The sequence below is a fragment of the Balaenoptera borealis genome, assembly GCF_965194805.1.
Source record: "Balaenoptera borealis genome assembly, chromosome: 18".
NCBI lineage: Eukaryota > Metazoa > Chordata > Mammalia > Artiodactyla > Balaenopteridae > Balaenoptera > Balaenoptera borealis.
Genome location: NC_138877.1, coordinates 60,028,456 through 60,049,291, shown reverse-complemented (window position 1 = coordinate 60,049,291; position 20,836 = coordinate 60,028,456). Strand labels below are relative to the sequence as shown.

General features: G+C 32.8%; 1 long non-coding RNA gene across 2 annotated transcripts in view; it reads left to right on the top strand.

Annotated features, from left to right (window-relative positions):
• Window positions 1-20,836, top strand: part of LOC309615493 — a 250,107-nt gene that overhangs the window by 172,365 nt on the left and 56,906 nt on the right. The window contains exons 5-6 of one of the 2 annotated variants that reach the window (XR_014236874.1): window positions 7,135-7,207; window positions 18,437-18,482. This is a non-coding gene — a long non-coding RNA (uncharacterized lncRNA). Of the gene's footprint in view, window positions 1-7,134; window positions 7,208-18,436; window positions 18,483-20,836 lie in introns of those variants that run through there. The other variant, XR_014236873.1, reaches the window with a different exon arrangement.

Genomic DNA, 20,836 nt, shown 5'->3' with positions numbered 1-20,836 from the left:
GCCAAGAAATCATTGCGAGTCATAAATTAAATGAGTTGCAAATAATTTCCATTGGAAACTTACAAAAATCCTTTAATTCAATTAATATTAAATTAATGTGGGGTATATGTTTATGTCAATGTGTTTGATAGGAAGTAGAAGATGGTCTCGAAAAGTTTGAAAACTTACAGGCAACAAAGGACTTAAATGCTGAACAAAGATTTGGTCGCCCAAAGTCCTCTGGGCCATGAAGGGGTAGGTGCTTTCTGAGATATTGAAGCATGCCAGTTGTTAAGTAAGGAGGGGTATTAGCAAGGGTCCACCAGGGTCACTTTAAACCCATACACTACCTCTGTGTGATTTAGAAAAAGGTGACCCTCCCAAGCAGTTGCAGTCACAGCCAAAGCACAGAGCATGATAAACTGGGAGTGGACTCGATTTCAACCTCTATGCACCTCCTGGGCTATATGCTCTTATTCAGGACACAACGCGCACATGCACTCAGGGCAGCCATGAATACTCTGCTGTGGAAGTGTCTGAGTTTGTGTAGTAATTGTTGGCTACTCCATGGCTCACCTTCCCACCCATAGTTCTGAAACCTTAACCAAGTGTTCATGGAAAGTTTTGGCCTGGTCCCTGTTTTGCTGTAGGAAACTGATGGAAAGAACTAAAAAAAATACTGAAAACCTACAGCAATTTCAGATATTTTAAAAATTAACAAAGAGGTTGCTGTTCTTAACAAAGTAAGGCCCAATCTGTTTCAGTTGTGGAATAGAACACACAAGTAATTTACAGTCAAAAATGAAGTTACAGCCTGTGGAACATTAGCACAAGATACAGGAAATGGTGTTAGACTTCAGGCAACAAGAATAGCTGATAAATAGCAAGAGAATTAAACTTTGAGTAAAGAGGGTCAGAAATAGCTGATTGTCACACACAGGGTATATAAAGTTGTGTATTTGCACAGAGAGATGATAGGAGGAAGAGAGAAACCAGGTAGACTTGAGTCTAGCCACTAGGCTCTGTAAGTATAATATAATTACAGGATGAAATTTTGAGTTACTAATAGAAACCATGGTTCTGAATTGGGCTCTTAGGGGACAAGGGGAAGGGAATCAATAAACGAACAAAGAAAATAACTATAAAACATATTATATCTATAACAGTAAGCCAGTTTATTTTTATATATGAAAAGGTAAATCCTTAAGATAAAATAGCCAATTCTATTAAGGATAATAATACTAAGAAAGACACAACGGTATAGATAGGTAGGATATAAATTCATTCTTAAATGCAAGTATTAGCTGCAGCTCAAAATGAATTTTAAAAATATGCTTTAGATTTTAAAAGCTGTAAAGAAATAAACTATATAATAAAGAAATAAATTAATAAGAACATAGGCACATGAGACAAGAACATTTGAATACACACACACACAAAACAATTAGATGAGGACAAAAACAAATACATTTATTAAATGGAAGCAAAATAAAACAAAATGTATTCAATAGGATAATTTCTATATTGGACACAGTAAAGGAAAGAAATCTTAAGACAGTGCCTATAAAACATCAATAAATCTGCACAGAGAACCAGAACCAAGTATGAAGTTAAGGGATATACAGTGAGTGACTTTAACATATGCCTGGCAGCATTTCAAGGAAACTTCAAGAAGATGGTGGAGAAGTGATATTTAAATAATTTCAGAAGGTCACTTCTACATGTATTAAATAATATCAGCAAGAAAGACCAAATGATATTTCAGTTTATCTGAACAGAAGAACAGTCACATTGCTGGAGGTATTTCTACATTCAAATGCAAAATCATTCAAGAGTGAATGATATATTTTCTGAATACAAAAAAAACAAACTGAGGAAATTTCCTTTTGTGAACACTTGTAGAAGAAATAAGTACTAAAGGAATTATGTCAGAAAAAAGCAAATTATACTCAGATATAAGGATGGATGAAGGAAACAATTTTAAGCAGATGAATTAGTAAGATTAACTCAATTGACAAGAGTTAATAATAATAACTGCAATGGTATATTAGTGGGCTTATGCTGCCATAACAAAATGCCATAGACTGGGTGACCTAAACAACAGAAATTTATCTTCTCACAGTTTTGGAAGCTAGAAGTCCAAGATCTAGATTCTGACTTATCAGTTTTTGGTGAAGTCTCCCTTCCTGGTTTGTAGACAGCCACCTTCTTGCTGTGTCTTCACATGGCCTTTCCTCAGTGCACATGTGAGGATACAGCAAGCTAGCAGACTTCTTATAAGGACACAAATGCTATCATTTTCAGACCCCATTCTTATGACCTCATTAAACCTTAATTACTTCCCTAGATGCCTGTCACCAAAAACTGCCACAATTGGGGTTAGGACTTTACCATCTGAATTTTGGGGGAACATAAACATTAAAACTGTAATAACCGGTATTTAGAGAAGGGTTAAAATGAAAACACTAACCATAGAGAAAAGGAATGAACAGTCGGAGAAGACAATGTAATTCAGTGGGGAGACAGGACTTGATAAGGTTCTTCTCTTAGAAATTGAGGGTGAATAGAAAATAATAAATAAATATTTATAAATAAATATTAGGGTTAGGAGAGTCAGTTCCATTGAAGAAGATAAAGGTACTGAGATTTTTCAGACTAGACAATCCCTTTTCTCTACACTTCCTATTTGTGTTCTTTCCATTCTTTTGGCTATTAAGTCTGAAAATACTAAAAATGGAATGAAAAGCAGATGCAGTAGTTACTGGTGGAAAATTATTTAGGACTCTAATTCATACTGAGTTAGATAAGAGTGTAATAATTACCTCCTTGTTATCTGTAACAACTTAATAAAAAGAAGAAATGGTCAGTGAAAGGATTCCAAGCAATGTGCCAGAATGATGCTGGAGATATTTGGACACATTTTGGGGGGCAATTCCTAGTAACTTTATTTTTCTTATAATTGATTTACAATATCACGTTAGTTTCACATGTATAGCACAGCAATTCAATGTATGTATTCCTTTTCAAATTCTTTTCTCTTATAGGTTATTACAAAATATTAATAGCTCCCTGTGCTATACAGTGGGTCCTAGTTGGTTATCTGTTTTTTATATAATAGTGTTTATATACGAATCCCAACCTCCTAATTTATCCCTCCCCCATCCCCCTTTCCCCTTTAATAACCATAAGTTTGTTTTCTATGTCTGAGAGTCTCTTTCTGTTTTGGAAATAAGTTCATTTGTATCTTTTATTTTATTTTATTTTTTTGATTCCACATATAAGTGATATCATATGATATTTGTCTTTCTCTCTCTGGCTTACTTCACTTAGTTTTTTAATGTGGGCCATTTTTAAAGTCTTTATTGAATTTGTTACAATATTGCTTCTGTCTTATGTTTAAGTTTTTTGGTCCCAATGCATGTGGGATCTTAGCTCCCCAACCAGGGATCGAACACACACTCCCTGCATTGGAAGGCGAAGTCTTAACCACTGGACGCCAGGGAAGTCCTGTGTGCTGACATTTTAAAAATTACTTTTTGCATTGCTCTTTCATTGGCACGTCTCTCACAAAGATTATTGAAGTATTTGGCCATGACCTGTCTACTTAGTGACTGATGGAAATTTTTTTGAAACTTGCTTGTTTGTGTAGAAAATAAATCTCTTTAATTAAAAGAAGGACTTGTTTCATTATATCAAATAAGATAGATAGAAATGGTAAATTCAAAATTTCCTGAATTAAAAAATTTACCTTTGAAAATAAAAAGAGCTTATAAATTAACTTTGAAAAAGGATGGGTACATTCTTTTTTGATGTTTCTAATCCATACAAATAACATATAGAAATATTTGATTTTCTGAGTTTAGAATAATTAATACTAAATTTTAAACTTTTATTATAGTGCTTTTGTTGAAGATGGCTAAAATGATGAAAAATTAAAACTGAAAATTTATTTTTCAACCTTCACAAAGCTAAATAAGTTTTGAAAAATTTTTAAATGTTTTTAAATTTTAAAATTTAAAATTTTTAAGAAGACATTTTCAAATGATTTTTTGTTACTTTGTAGTATTTATACTTGTGAAGTTATTAAAACTGAACAGTTAAAAATAGTTTATATGGTATATATCAATAATATAGGACCAACGTCTATACATTTAGGAGTTATTATTTGAAAATTCTTTCTCAGAAATAGAAAAAATAATTCTAAAATTCACATGGAATCCCAGAAGACCTTAAATAGTCAAAGCAGTCTTGAGAAAGAAAAATAGGCATCACTTTTTCTGATTTCAAGTTACATTACAAATCTATAGTAATCAAAACAGTATGGAACTGGCATAAAAACAGACACATAAAGCAATGGAACTGAACCAGGAGCCATAAAATAACCCAAGTATATACAGTCAATTAATTTCAACACGGGCACCAAGAATACACAATGGGAAAATGATAGTCTCTTTAATAAATGGTAATGGGAAAACTAAATATCTACATCCAAAAGAATGAAATTGGACCAAAAATAAAAAAGTAGAACTACATCAAAGTAAAAGACTTCCACATAGTAAAGGAAACAATCAACTACAGGAAAAGGTAACATTTGGATTGGGAGAAAATATTTACAAACCATATATCTGAAAAGGGGTTAATATACAAAATAAATAAAGAAACTAATACAACTCAATAGCAAAAACACAAGAAACCTAATTTAAAAATGGGCAGAGGACCTGAATAGACATTTTTCCAAGGAAGATATACAGATGGCCAACAGATACGTGAAAAGGTGCTGAACATCTGTAATCATTGGGAAAATGCAAATCAAAACCACCATGACATATCACCTCACACCTGTTATTATGACTGTTATCAAAAAGATAAAAGATAAAAGTGTTAGCAAGGATGTGGAGAAAAGGGAACCCTAAAACACTTGGTGGGAATGTAAAATTTCACAGCTGCTTTGCAAAAAACAGTATAGAAGTTCCTCAAAAGATTAAAAATAGAACTACCACATGACCCAGCAATGGCTCTTCTGGGTATATACCCCCACAAAAGATGAAATAAGTACCTCAAAGAGATACCTGCACATCTGTACCCCCTGTAGATTGCAGCATTATTTACAATAGCCAAGATATGGAAAATTCTAAGTGTCCATCAGCGGATGAATGGATAAAAAAAATCATGGTGTATATAAGCAATGGAATATTATTCATCCATAAAAATGATCCTGCCATTTCTAACAACATGGATGAAGCTTGAGGACATTATGCTAAGTTAAGCCAGACACAGAAAGAAAAAAACTGTGTGATATAATTTATATGTAGAATCCAAAAATGTTGAATACACAGAAGCAAAGAATAGCAGTTACCAGGGGCAGAGAGGTGGGAGACATGGGGAGATGTTGATCAAAGGGTACAAAGTTTCAGTTATGTAGGATGAATAAGTCTAGAGATCTATGTACAGCATGATGACTATCCTCAATAATACTGAACTGAATACAGGCCAACCTTATTTTTTGGCACTTCACTTTATTGCCCTTGACAGATATTGCATTTTGTACAAGTTGAAAGTTTGTAGCAACCCTGCATCAAGCAAGTCTACTGGCTCCATTTTTCAAACAGCGTTGGCTCACTTCATGTCTCTGTGTCACATTTTGGTAATTCTCACAATATTTCAAACTCTTCATTTAATATATTTGTCATGGTGATCTGTGATCAGTAATCTTTGATGTTACCACTGTAATTGTTTTGGGACTCCACGAACCCTGCCCGTAAAAGATGTTGGACATAATAGATAAATGTGTGTATTCTGACTGCTCCACTGGCCTCCCTATTCCCTGAGACACAAGAATGTTGAAATTGGGCCAGTTAATGATACCACAATGGTCTCTAAGAGTTCAAGGTAAAATTTTAAGTTGAAGCCAAAGTTTATTTAAATTCTAGGGTCTGAAAATTCTAGGATTCTTAACAATTATGCTCAATCTACTCTGCCTGTGCTCTATAAATAGAATATGTTGTAAAACATGTTTTACTGAATATTTTAAGCCCACAGAGGAGAACTGCTGCTCAGAAAAAAAGGTTTCTTTCAAAATATTACTGCTCATTGACAATACACTGAGTCATCCAAGAGCACGATGTAGATGGACAAAAAGATGAATGCTGTCTTTTTTTTTTTTTTTTTTTGACAGCACCACACTGGCATGCAGGATCTTAGTTCCCTGACCAGGGATCCAATCTGTGCCCCCTGCAGTGGAAACGCAGAGTCCTAACCACTGGACTGCCAGGGAAGTCCCTGAATGTTGTCTTCATGCCTGGTAACACAACATCCATTCTGCAGCTTATGGATCAAGAAGTAATTTCAACTTTCAAGTCTTATTTAAGCAATACATTTCATAAGTCTCTAGCTGTGATAGATAGTGATTCCTCTGAGGGATCTGGGCTAAGTAAATTGAAAACCTTCTGGAAAGTATGCACCATTCTAGATGCCATTAAGAACATTTGTGTTCTTGCTGGAAACAGCAAGAGAACTAGAATTAGAAGTGGAGCCTAAAGATGTGACTGAATTACTACAATCTCATGATTAAACTTTAGTGGTTGAGGAGTTGCTTCTTATGGATGAGCAAAGGAAGTGGATTCTTGAGATGGTGAAGGTGCTGTGAAGATTGTTGAAATGAGAGCAAAGGATTTAGAATACACACAAACTTAGTTGATAAAGCAGGGGTGGGGTTTGAGGGGACTGATTCCAATTTTGAAAGAAGTTCCACTGTGGGTAAAATGCTAGCAAGCATCATTGCATGCTACAGAGAAATTGTTCATGAAAGGAAGAGCCAGTTGATGTGGCAAACTTGACTGTTGTTTTATTTTAATAAACTGCCACAGCATCACCCCAACGTTCCGCAGCCACCACCCTGATCAGTTAGCAGCCATCAACATCAAGGCAAGACCCTCCACCAGCAAAAAGATTACAACTAGCTAAAGGCTCAGATGATGCTTATTATTTTTTAGCAATAAAATGTTTTTTAGCTAAGGTATGTACATTGTTTTCTTAGACATATTGCTATTACACACTTAATAGACTACAATATAGTGTAAACATAACTTTTACATGCACTGGGAAACCAGAAACTTCATGATGACTCGTTTTATTGTGGTATTCACTTTATTGCAGTGGTCTGGAAGAGAACCCAAAAAATCTACATGGTGTGCCTATACCAGAAATTTGCTAAGAGAACAGATTTCAGGTACTCTTTTTTTTTTTAATTTATTATTTATTTATTATTTATTTTTGGCTGTGTTGGGTCTTCGTTTCTGGGCGAGGGCTTTCTCTAGTTGCGGCAAGCGGGGGCCGCTCTTCATCACGGTGCGCGGGCCTCTCACTATTGCGGCCTCTCTTGTTGCGGAGCACAGGTTCCAGACGCGCAGGCTCAGTAGTTGTGGCTCACGGGCCTAGTTGCTCAGCGGCATGTGGGATCTTCCCAGACCAGGGCTCGAACCTGTGTGCCCTGCAATGGCAGGCAGATTCTCAACCACTGCACCACCAGGGAAGCCCTCAGGTACTCTTACCACACACACACACACACACACACAAACACACACACACACACACACACACACACACGGGTAACAAAGTGAAGTTATGGATATATTAATTAGTTTGACTGTAGTAATCATTTCACTATATATATATATATATATATATATATATATATATATATATATATATATAATCATCTTGTGTACACCTTAAATACATGTAATTTTTATTCCAAGAAACCTCTAATTTGCAAAGATTATTCTTCTAACTAAATATTTTGATTATATTGTGGATTTCTGTTTTTAAGAAATCAGTTTTTTTTATGGATTTTAAAACTTATGATAGATAAACAGAGAGTATGGTTATAGAGGAAAAAAATCTTGGTTTTAAACTTTTTCTACTTTAAAATATTCTATTATCCTTGCTTCTATTTTATTCATTTCTGAAAATATATAAAAGTGTTATCTAATTGAATGTTGAAAATATTTTTGATCAAACTTCTACTTTTCCTATCATCTAATAATGTGGAGGTAGAAAATAAAATTTAAAAATAAGCTGTCTTTGGCCATAAACTTGGATCCTATTACTGGTATGTGTCTAACTATTCTGTAATTATGATTTTAATCTTACTTGAAAATTTTACTATTAGATTTTAAAGTATTAGTAAAATTCAGAAAACAATTATGTTTTGCTCTAAATGATATATTGTGTAGTAATAATTACAGTAAAATATTATTAAAACTTTTACTCTGATTGGGAAGAAAAATCACAGAGTATACCAGCAAGATTGAGAGGGGGAGCAAATGACAGACGTAAGAAAAAAGTATAATTGTACTTCTTTTAAATGTATTTTAAATGAAAACTTGTCATTTCCAATATTGATAGCTTGAGAGTTCTAGAATATTCAAAGAATTGAAGTTGTATTAAATAATCATGGATTGTACATCTTCCAATTTTTTCAGAGTGAAAATTATCTAAGGAAACAAACGACATTGAAATATTCAAAATGGAAAAAATTAAAATATGTATTTACAAATATTTAGAAATAAAAAACATTCTCAACGGTAGCTTTTGAGTCAATGAGAAAATAAAGTTGTCTTAACAGTATATTTAGAAATACCAATCATGAGAAAAGTACACAGAAAAATCTATACAATTTGGCCAAATCTATACTTGCAGGGTAGCACATTGCCTTGTAATTCCATTACTGAAAATAACTAATAAAAAATGCACTAATCATTTCACTCAAAAAGTTGAAAGTTATAATGACAACATAGCAAATGTAGGGAAAGAAAAATAATTAATACAGACAAAAATCAGAAAATAAAAGAAACTCCAAAAAGAATATTACAAATTTTTTTCAGTGTAAAGCTGAAAGCCTTCCATGAATCACTGTAATATGCTGCTCTGCAGCGGGGAATGGGGTCCCCGGAAAAGAGATTCCCATTTTTCCATGGCTGGCCCATACATTCGATTTTGAAATTTTATGAGATATCAATAATGTTTGTCAGAATTCCTTCTACTTTCTTCCTGAGATAGGTCACTGTTATTTCAGGCAAGAAATTATCTTTACTTCTTGCTAACTTTTTCTGATTTGTACTGTAGTCAACAAAATCATTTGTGTTCCTTGGAGGATATATTTTGCTCTAATTCCTACTTTCAACCAAAGTGTTTTGTGTTATCATTGCTCTTTTGTGTTTATTAAAATAGTGGAAGATGTGAAATCTTCTCCTTATGCTTTTGCTGGTGTCCTTCCCAGATAAACCTACAATGTGGATTTAGTAAAAATTAATTATATAAGTTAGGAAAAAGTAGATTCTGTCCTTGAAATCAGTATAATCAGGTCAGAACTCATCCTCAAGTCCATAGAAACTCATATTCCATCAATCTTCAAATCCTGTTCATCTCACCTTTGAATTACATCTCTGATGCATCCTAATTTTTCTATCTCTGCAGTTTTATTAAAGTCACTATCACTTCTTGTTTAGGAGAGTGCACTGGCTTCTTTATCCGGCTTCCCTGCTTTCTATCTCCAGCTTCTCCATTTAGCAGATAAATCTTTTTTAAAAATGAAATTATGGTATACCCAGCTTAAAGTTAATGATTTCTCATTACACTTAGAATGCAATTAAAGCCTTTTCCAAGACCTATAAATCCTTACACAATCTAGCCCATTTTGCTGACTTTATCTCTTAGAACTACTTAACTCATTCACTCTCATAATCATAACAGCTTTTGTCAATTCCAAGAACAAACATGCCGCATTCTTCCCATTTCATAGCCTTTGTGTTTATTATTCCCTCTTTTCCCCTGCCACCTGGCATTACTGGCCCCTAGCATCTTGCAGGTCTCCGCTGAAATATCATTACTTCCTGGAGGCCATCCTCCTGGTTGTTCTGTATCACAGAATCACAAATTTCCTTTATAGCACTTAAATACTCTGTATTTATTTGAGTCAGTTGTTTTATTATTTTCTGTTTCCTACACTAAAGTATAATTCCACTGTGGCAGGTGTCCTATCTGTCCTGCTCATTCTATTACTCGGAATGTGAGCACTGAGTCTAGTATTTACATAATGTTGGATAAGTAAGTAAAGAGTGAAGGGATGTTTAATATCTCCTCTGTACTTTATATCTTATATTAGAAAATCTGTCTCTTTCATGTATAAAAAAGAGATGAACCATTAGGAAGGAAACAATTTTAAAATATTTTCAATCTGGGACAGAACGCCAGAGATAGAGAAACAAGCTTAGCCAAAGATGAAAAGCAAATAAATGAGCTTCTCCTTTCCTATTTGGGCCCAATAAATCTATTCTATTAGCAAATATGGCCCAGGACTGTTTGAAAATGATCATGTATTTCCTAGAATATCAAAAGTTTTAATAAAACTTGTTTAACTAGGAGGTTTATTATGCAGATGTTAATAGGAATTAAATCACAAAGATCCTCAATATGTTTATGACAGTTATGACAGTCTTAAGCATACTCTATTGTAAGGAAAAGCCTCTTAGAATTTTTTGGCCTGGCTTGAGAATTAAACTGACATAAAACAGATTAACAGGACAAAAGGATACAAATTTATATAAGTTTTATATGACACAGGAGGCTTCATAAGGAATGAAGTCCCCCCAAAAATGGTGGAAACTACATGATTTTATATCAGGCTGAACAAAGAGAGTCAATTGTGGAAAAGTAACTAAAATATATGAGAGGCTAAAGGAAATTAAGAAATATTTTAACAAAGTCTGTTTGTACAGAATATCTTAGTTTTCATTCCCTGTGGAAGGCTATTTATTTTTTCCTGGTACAGGAAGGGCATCTTTCATGTGGGAGTTTTTATTTCCTATTTTCAGGAAGAAAAGGGAAGATCAGAATGACCTTCTTGTATCTGCTGTTTTTTAAGCGCCTTTAACTCAAAATAATCCTTATGCCAAAGTGTCATATTTGGATGGCATATTCTGCCACCCTTCACTATTATTTTGTGCTTTTCCCTTTACTTAAAAATATAACCTCATAGTGCTTTGCATATTATAGTCTCTCAACAAATATCAGTTACAAAAAGTGAATTTATTAAATGCCATAGTTAAACCCAAACCTGATTTCATTATTCCACTATTTAATACTTTTCAATAAATTGAGATTGAATAATACCTAAACTCCTATGGTATTGACTATCTTACAATATATGAGCTGGGATTTCCTCTTAAATACCTGATTCAGATTTATTTCTCTGTGTATCTGTCCCACAAAGTTATCTATTATCTTAGCTACTCCCTTCCTTTGTGTCTGTTTGCAAGCTTTCTGCTCATGATTCAAGATTCAGCACTTGTGTAATCTGCTTTGTCCCAACGTCTTGTAACTATTCAGGTGAGTTAGACACTCTTTCCCTGAACCCTCAGTTGTACTTTGAATTCCACTCTATTCCTAACATCCCAGGGCTTTCTTATTTTTTCATATTTCTCTTCCTGCAATATGTTAATCTCTTTTAAAACAGAGACCAATTTTTTGTTATCCTTGCATAATACTCAGGAAAGTATATGTTGTAGAACAGGTTTTGGAGTCTCAAAATATTGAATTCAAAACTAGCTCCAGTGCTAAAAAATACTAAAAGAACTCTTTTTTATTCCTTATATTTTCCTGGGTTTTTTTTCTACTGTATTTACTATGGCATGATTCTTCTGTTTGGAACAATATATTGTTCTTTCTAAACTTTAACCTATTTCCTCTCAAATGATTGTGATGACAAAGTGTCTACACAATGATTCAGAACTATATGTTTATCATTCATGTAAATTCTCACATGATTTTAATTTCAAAAGGAATAATAAATAATAGAGTGTTAATCTTTAGCTATGGTTTTAAAGTCCTGACATCAAACACTTTTCTCAGAGCTCAAAAAATTTAAAAAATATGTCCCTCTCTCTCCTGCTTATCCTTTGCTGGCTGATAGAACTGATTGTTTTAAAAAGCCAAAATATTTTTTAAATGAAGATAAAGCCATTTAGATAATTCAAAAGATTGGTAGAGCCGAAGACTTGTTAATTTATTTTAAAGTATGTTGTTCATATTTTTTTTTAAATAGGCACTTCTTGAAGTTTTCTTCTGGTTACATTAAAAGTAGCTATTTCAACTAAAGACCAAATGAAGAAAAACTTTGTAAATCTTCATGATGTAATCAAAAGTGAACGTTAACAGATATTAAGTTGATTTAAAATGGGTAATTAAAAGAATAAGGAAGGTTGCAATATGACATTTTACTTCTCATCTTGAAGTTTGCTATCAGGTATGCAAGCTAAAAAGTTATAGATGATAAATAAATTGAAAAATAGGCAGGAACATACTAGGGGCTGGGTATGGTAGGTACTAGATTACAAACAAACATCTGATATTCCATTATTGTCTGAAGGCTTCATTATTTAGAAGGGGAAATAATTAACTCAAGTATCTCAAATCCAGTCTTGGTTTAAATGAAAAGAAACAATAGATCACAATATTTGTTTAGTCTTTGGCAGAAAGAATCTTAAGAAAATTCCATTGTATTTTCAAAGTACTATACTAGTACCTTTTATGTTCTCTGATAAAGGGGCAAAAATAACAAATTACTTTTATTTTCCACGACTTATAAGAGCAAGGTTTGCAAGCAGTGCATATAAACACGCTGATGATATAAAATGATTTAATAGAATTTTATTGTATGCAAGCTCATTCTTCTATATTGTGCCTTTATAAGATGCAAGAAACTTCTCGAGATGAGAAATAACTATGAAATAGCTATGTTTTTCTCTTTTACATCTATTTAGAAGAGTAAACATTTAACATTTAAATTTTACACTATTCGTTTAACCTATTTAACTTTCGTTTTTGTTGTTTTAGGAAATGAAATGTGTTCACTAAATTTGTAGAGATATTACTAGATCTTTCAAATGGTGCCACTATTTACTTAAGAACAAAACCTCAGATTATTCTTAAATTATCATTTTATCTCACACCCTCACCCAATTCATCAGTTAAGCATATTAGCTCTACTTTCAAATACGTCACATATCATAAGCTAAAGGTAACTTGAGGCTATATCTAACATATTACTCAACATTTTTTATAGTCAAACTAGAACATGAAATCTCTTTTATACTGAATTTTTTTAAAAGTCTATCATCTCATAAAAATAAAGACATTATAATTGTCTGGAAGAGAATATAATATCAATCGTATTGAAAATCCAAAAACAATCATCGTATTGTTAAATCATCATCATTTCTCCCACAGACAAAAGCACTAACTTTATAGACCATTCTCATTACTACTAATTTTGCCCCCAATTCTTCTCCCTTACTCCAACTGCTTCTCATAGAGAGTTACAATGATATAGAAAATGATAATAATCTCTAAGCATTTATTAAAACCCATTGAACTGTATATCATAAAGAGTGAACTTTACTGTATGCAAAATTTTTTTTTTAAATCAACCAAGATATCAGGGGAAGCCAGGAAGAAATGCAGAGTGTGACAAATGAAACTAGCTGTATTACAAAGGTATGACATAACCTCACCCAAAGGGGTGGGAGAAAAAAGAAGAGCTGATTTTAGTAACTTTGGAAAAGAACATTTTGACTGAATACTGAAAAGTTAAAATACAAAAGAACATAAAGGCTATAACTGATTAATTTGTTTCTCACAGGGAAGGAGTTAACAGTTTTGAAAGTACTTTACATGAATACTGGAGTTGAACAGTTAAGTTATTAACAGTGGGAGCCAGGTTTTGTGCTGTCCAAGAAAGAAGTTACAAATATCCAAGAAGGCTAGAGTGAACAATGGTACTGAATTATGGTTGGTGATATCAGTATGAATTCATGTTTACTTTAATATAAATATAGATAGATAGAAGTAGAAGTAATTATAACTACATGTATATACACAGGATAATATACAATACATTTATGTTTTAGCTCAGTGTACTGAGATGGCTCAGAAACAGCTACAGTCCAGTAGCCAGGAGCACACCTAACACTCTTATCTTAGTGTCTAAATACAATTCCTCAATAAAAGGAGCCTGGGATAGCTGAAGAAATGGCTGATTCTAAGGCTTTAGCTGGGAAAATATAAGATGAGTTTGTGGCAGATTGTAGTGCCAGAAAATAAGAAAGTACTCAAAAAGTAAAAGACATAGGGCCAGATCAAAGGGTTACAGGGACCAACCTGAAAGCTCTCCTCATAGCTAAATCTGGAACAATTTGAGCAACAATGTAAATAATGATAGTATTGGACTCACTCAAAGAATAAAATACATATCTATAAGCCCATAAAGATATAAATAAATGATTTATTAGATAAATAAATGGAGGCGAAGGGACAAATCTTCCTTACAAAAGAATTCCAAATAATAAATTTCGAGGAAATGAAGAAGCAGAAAATCATCATTAGAACAATACAATAATAATTGCTAGAGGCAACATCCATGGGTGAGTGGTAATATTAGTGGGCAAAACTTTAAGGAAAAGCAGTATATTTACATAGACACAGAGTATCACCCCAAAATATTTATTAAATTCTGTGGTGGTTTGCAAATATCCAGAAAGTCTTTGATGCTCCTCCCTCCAGAGAGGTAGACCCCAATTTTACTCCCTTTTAGGATGGAATGGACTTAGTGACTTGCTTCGAATAACTAGAATATGGATGGACAAACCTGACACCAGCTTAACCAAGTAATCAAAGTTAACATAACCAGTAGTTAGTCATGTTGATATTATGACCTCCCTCCCCATATGATGCCATGAGAAGCCCTTCATCTCCTCAATTAAAAAGTAAATATAAATAAATAAATTAATTAGTTAATATAAAAAATGTAAAAGTACTGAGGGAAAAACATTAGTTGGATATTTTATCATAACAATATTAAATTACCCTTCCTAACTTGTCATTTGCACAAAAACTTAGGATATAATCAACTTAATTAAAATATATTTTTCAGTTTTAATGTAAAAAAATATGTGTTTGGTGATGGCTTACAAAACTAATTCAGAACATGACAGAACTCATTTTATGTGCCTTCTGTAACAGCTTAAAAATTTTCCTCAACTAGATTATTTAAAATAGATTTTTAATTTTTAATGGATGAAACATAGCTCAGTCTACTGGGGGCTCTTTATTTTACAGATGAAGATGGGAGGGAGATGCAAGAGGGAAGAGGTATGGGGATATATGTATACGTATAGCTGATTCACTTTGTTATAAAGCAGAAACTAATACACCACTGTAAAGCAATTATACTCCAGTAAAGATGTTAAAAAGAAAAAGAAAAAGAAACAAACGCTCAAAGAGAGTGTGGTATGGGGTAGATAATACAACACAGGCAATTTGCAGGAGTCCTGGAGCTTAGGTTTAGCTCCATAGATTGTCAAGTTAATTTATGATTGATAGATTCTCCTAGCTTCCTTTAAATATCATCTTCTTTGTAAGTATAAACTATACTGTATGCAAATTTCACATTTGGGGGCTAAGGGATGAAAAAGTATTGACTGAGAAAAGTCATAGTAAGTCAAGCTTCACAAAGAGGTAAGACTAATCTGTATCAGGCACATTTTTTTAACTGAGATAAATGAATATAAGTACTTTTAACTTCTTAAGCAAAGAAGTTTCACTAAAGTAAGATAACCCTTTCAGTGAAGAACATGTAAGAGTATTCATGAAATATTAGAAATGGTAAAGTTGGTAACAAAGTATGTGACAAAAGCTTAGTATTGATTAAACACAAAAGCAATGACTGCGTCTTTCAAATATTAATAACTTTTTAAATTGCACATTAAAATCCCATCACATGAACTTATTATTTAAAACTCCAGTAAATTTACTATTATATCTAAAGCAACTATTATAGAGACTTAATGGATTTCTTAATTAGGATATAGTATTAATGGTTATAGAACCCTAATTAAAATGGAGGGTTTGAAAAACAGCCAAAATGTGAAGTAATTTTTCAAGCAATGATTTTATTTAAAAAAAAATGGATGCAAGTTTTATTCAAAACGTTAAAAGGAAATGTACAAATCACATACTTCATTTAATCATTATAATGTTTTCCACAAGGATTAATATATATTGTTCCCTTCTAAATATATGTTCTGTTTTACTTTAATATCTTGGAAGTAATCTAATTCGTCTTGTTTTATAATTAGGTTGTATTAATTTTACAGAGAAATGAAAGTGCATCTATCATGATATTGGCCAAATTTGTTTGCACTTCTGGAATTTATTTCATAACTTTTCTTATTTGAATACAGATTCTCACTATAAATGTATCACTGCCTTAAGAATTTATCTGGATAAATTTGTTTAGAAATGTTCTTTTCTGTAAAGAGTTGATGTGATGATTTTGAAATTAAATAATAGAGTATAACGTTTGACTTCAAATAATATAATTTTATTCAAATAAAAATTACCTTCAGTTATTTTTTATCCATTATTATCCATGTTAATAATATTATTTTTAGGATTCTTTGTTAGATAACAATTCCTTCCATATCCTTTAGTCTCTGATTGGATAGTCAAGATGCTTTGTTCCATGTGACAGCAAATCATTTTCAAATAGCAGAAGCAGAAAATAAAATTGAACATAGGGATTCAGGAGTATTTTTTGGACCAAGAAGCACCAGCAGGATTCTTATGGGCTGGCACCTGGAACAGGGAAATTTTCAGGAACTTGAGAGACATTCTTTGTTTAACTTTTTGAATTTAACTTGCATGGATTCACATCTCTGCTTCTTTGCGACTCTAATTCATTCCTCTCTTTCTTTGAACTGAATTTTACTTCCTTAGTACTCCTGTTGAAAACATGTCAATTTCATCATTCCAGAATTACCAAGTCCTGGATTCAAGTAAATTGAAATTATTGAAATGAATTATTTTTCCCAATTTCAAATTCTGGCAAAAAGAATCTGATTGTCCTGACCTGGATCAATGTCCATTTCTGGTACAGTCAACTATTGTCTGGGGTTTAGATCCTGTATAAAGTTAACGTCTAGTCCTATTGAAGGCAAATATAAGATCAGGAAAAGAGAAGTCACAGGCTACTAATTTTCCTTAGAAGGTATAAAACTACATGTAATGAATTAACTATCTCTTGTAAGTTATACTATTAAAATATTTATTTTTATTAAAATCAAGTCTTCATCAATCTTGAATTGGCATTATTAATTTTAAAGATATAAAGATAACATTTTGGTGACTTATACTAAGCTGACATTTTAATGCTCATAATAAAATGTAATTGGAATTGTTTTTGGTGAAGACTAGAATTATTTTAGATGGAGCCTAGATTCAATTCTACAATATTTTAAAGTGTTTAATTAATGCACTCCTAGAATTGACAGAATATATACTAATTCTTAAAAAGTTGCCAGTTTGTCTCATTACTGTATAGGTATAAGTTCACCTTTAATCTCCAGATTCAGGCAAGGCTTTATTGGGAATCGTGCTGCAGCACGGGGGAGTGAAAACAAGTAACAGGTTCCCCCGCTCGCTCCCTGGAGGTGCGGGGGCGAGCTGGTCCCTTAAATTGGGTGACAATAGGGGCAGGTTCAGGGGTTCTGCCCGAGGGATGGCTTGGGTGGGCGCCCACCCCCTTGGTGGTGCTGTGTGCAGGGATCACGTGCAGGACCCTACTTTTGCTCCCAATACCTCAGAAGCGGCAGTTGGGTTTTTGGTCTTTTTGTATCTTTCATAATTTGCCCCAATTGCCCATGCATGCAGTTATTTTGGCCCTTATAGTTTCTTTATATTCTGTTGCTCAATTTGAAAGAAGAAAACCAAGCACAAAATTTATCACCCATAAAGAATCATTGTTAATAATCCCAATCCTTTTTATATTCATATGTAAATGTAGATATTCGGTACATAGTAGTTAATATACAGTCCATAGATAGACAGTATTTTATAAAATTTGATCGAACACAATTCAAAATAAAATATGTTACATTAAATTTTATTTATCATGAGGAAAAGAGACACAAATCTAAAGATATCTGTGAATATCCAGTAAATATTTCTTCATAACAAGAGATGATAGTTTCTAAAATCCACTTGAATTTATGAAAAATTATCAATAAAAATATTAAATGGATGAATTAGTTTTGTTTTTTTTTAGTATGTTTCAGCAGTATCTAGTGATTCTCTGCTACAAAAAAGCTAAAATCTAGTAATTCTACCTGCCTTCCATCTCTCATTGCTATATTATTAACATTACAGTGTCAACTTTTATAGTATTTATGTCAGTTGTATTACCACGGGCCTTATAGCCATCTTATTTTAGTAGATAATACTTACTTTAGTAGGTAAATACTTACCACTACTCCTTTGGTATCTTCTCCATTTCTGAGTTTGTTGGTTTATACTCATATTGTTTTGTGAGAACTTTGTCTAATATCTTTTTTTTTTTTTCCAGAAAGCCTGAAGCAATCATGGGTCCTGTACTGTCAGAGTACTTGCAGGTTTGTTTACAATACCTTAGAGAATGCTTAATTACAGCCAAGAATTGTTAAGTCCCTTTATACATTATCTAATGTATTGTCTGGAAGGCACATTTAAGTAGGTACTTTCCTTAAGTACCATTTAAAAATTAGAAAAGAGCATTTAAGGTAGAGAGGCTGATCCTGTTAGCCAAGTTGGTAATAGAAGCTGGAACTTGAACTCTTGTACTCCCAGAACTTGGATCCTCATCTATGACTATTAACTAATACTACATACTACAATTTAGCATATGACTTCCTCTTTATGTTCGAGACCCATATCATAAATCATGTCCATACACTTGAGTTAATAAATTCACTTGGAAATGTTTTTGTAGTAACTGATTTGAAACACAGTCTCTCGGAGACTTCCTTCTTGTCGCTTTGAGGATATTTTTCAATTTTAATTGTTCTCTTTGCTATTCCGGGAACATGAATTACTCACGAAGATATTCTGTCTTCTTAACTCTTTATCTTTTCTTCCATCAGTTTTATAATTTTGTTCTCATTTTGCTTTTGTGTGACTTCCTCAATCATGTCTCCTATTTCTTCCATGGGTTTTATATCATGTTTATTCTATTTCTGTTTGTTCTAATATAGCTTCTATCTCTGTATTTTATTTTTCTCCACATTGAATTCTGAACCGTGCTAGCCATATGGTCGCTAATTTTTAAGCTTATGGAGATCTATCTGTCTGAACTGAGTCAGTGTTCTTAGGCCATACATCATTTAATATTCTTTTTTTTTTCTATATTTTTTGTATTGGAGTATAATTGCTGACAATGTTGTGTTAGTTTCTGCTGTACAGTGAAGTGAATCAGCTATATGTATACATATATCCCTTTCCTCTTGGACCTCCCTCCCACCCATCCCACCTATCTGGGTCTTCACAGACACGGAGCTGAGCTCCCTGTGCTACACAGCAGGTTCCCACTACCTATCTGTTTTACACATGGTAGTGTATTTATGTCAAACCTAATCTCCCAGTTCATCCCACCCTCCCCTTCCCCCAGTATGTCTACATGTCCGTTCTCTACATCTGCCTTTCTATTCCTGCCCTGCAAACTGGTTCATCTGTACCATTTTTCTAGATTCCCATAAATATGTTAATATACGATATTTGTTTTTCTCTTTCTGACTTACTTCACTCTGTATGACAGACTCTAGGTCCATCCACATCTCTACAAATGACCCAATTTCATTTCTTTTTATAGCTGAGTAATAATTCCATTATATATATGTACCACATCTTCTTTATAGGACCATACTAATTACTTTTTTATTATTACTTATCCTTAAAATATAGTTTGGGGGGAGTTGACAATGAAAAAGTTAAATAATTCTATTAGTGTTTCACTGTCTGAAACAATTATCAAATTCTATTTTTTAAAAAAAGTAAAGAGTGTGGAAACTCAATATCTGAATATATGTTAATACATATGTATATGTCATTATAAAATATAAACAATCACAATATGATATTAATATGTTCCCACAGAACATACCCACATGCATTTATAAATGACATGCAAAAATGTATATTGAGTAGTTAAACTATCCAGTGCATTAGACAGACATGTCTATATATGCATACTTTTATGGTAAAAAGTATGTTTGTCTCATCATTATTCTTTAATAACTACTCAAAGACATGTTATAATGCTATCAAAGCAGGAAATAGAAAACTATCTCTATATTTTTTGAAAGAACTTTTTGAATAACAGTAACATTAAATGCAGCCTCTGGGAAAGAAGAAGAACATTAAACACAAGAAAAATGACAAGTTCAGCTTAAGCTTCTTTGTGGCTATAAGCCCTGAATTCATGTATAGTGACTCTGACAGAATCAGAACTTTCTTTATATTTTGAAATGAAGTGCTGAAGTATGGAAAACTACTTTCTGATACAAAGTGTATGATAACACAATAAACCCAGAATATCTAAAGTAATCTTATACCTTCATCTGTACTATTGACATATTAAATAAATCAATCTAAAATATAGCTATCCTCCACATTAAATATATTATTCAACATATGAAATTATTTTGTAATAGTATGTAGTTTTTCACAAAATCAGAAGCCCAAGCTTTGGAAATGCTGAGAGTGAAAAAGTAAATTTGCTGGGGCAAGCAACTGCAACAAAGGGACATTTGAGCCAGTAAGAACTTTAACACAAATAGCAGCAATGATAATAGGACCTATTATAAACTTTACTAAGTTCTTGCCATATGCCATCCATTGCCCTGATTTTCCATATGCAAGACCTATTTAATATTTACAACAAACTTTAAAAATTGATACTATTAGTGTTGAGTTTTTGAATATTGATTTCTAT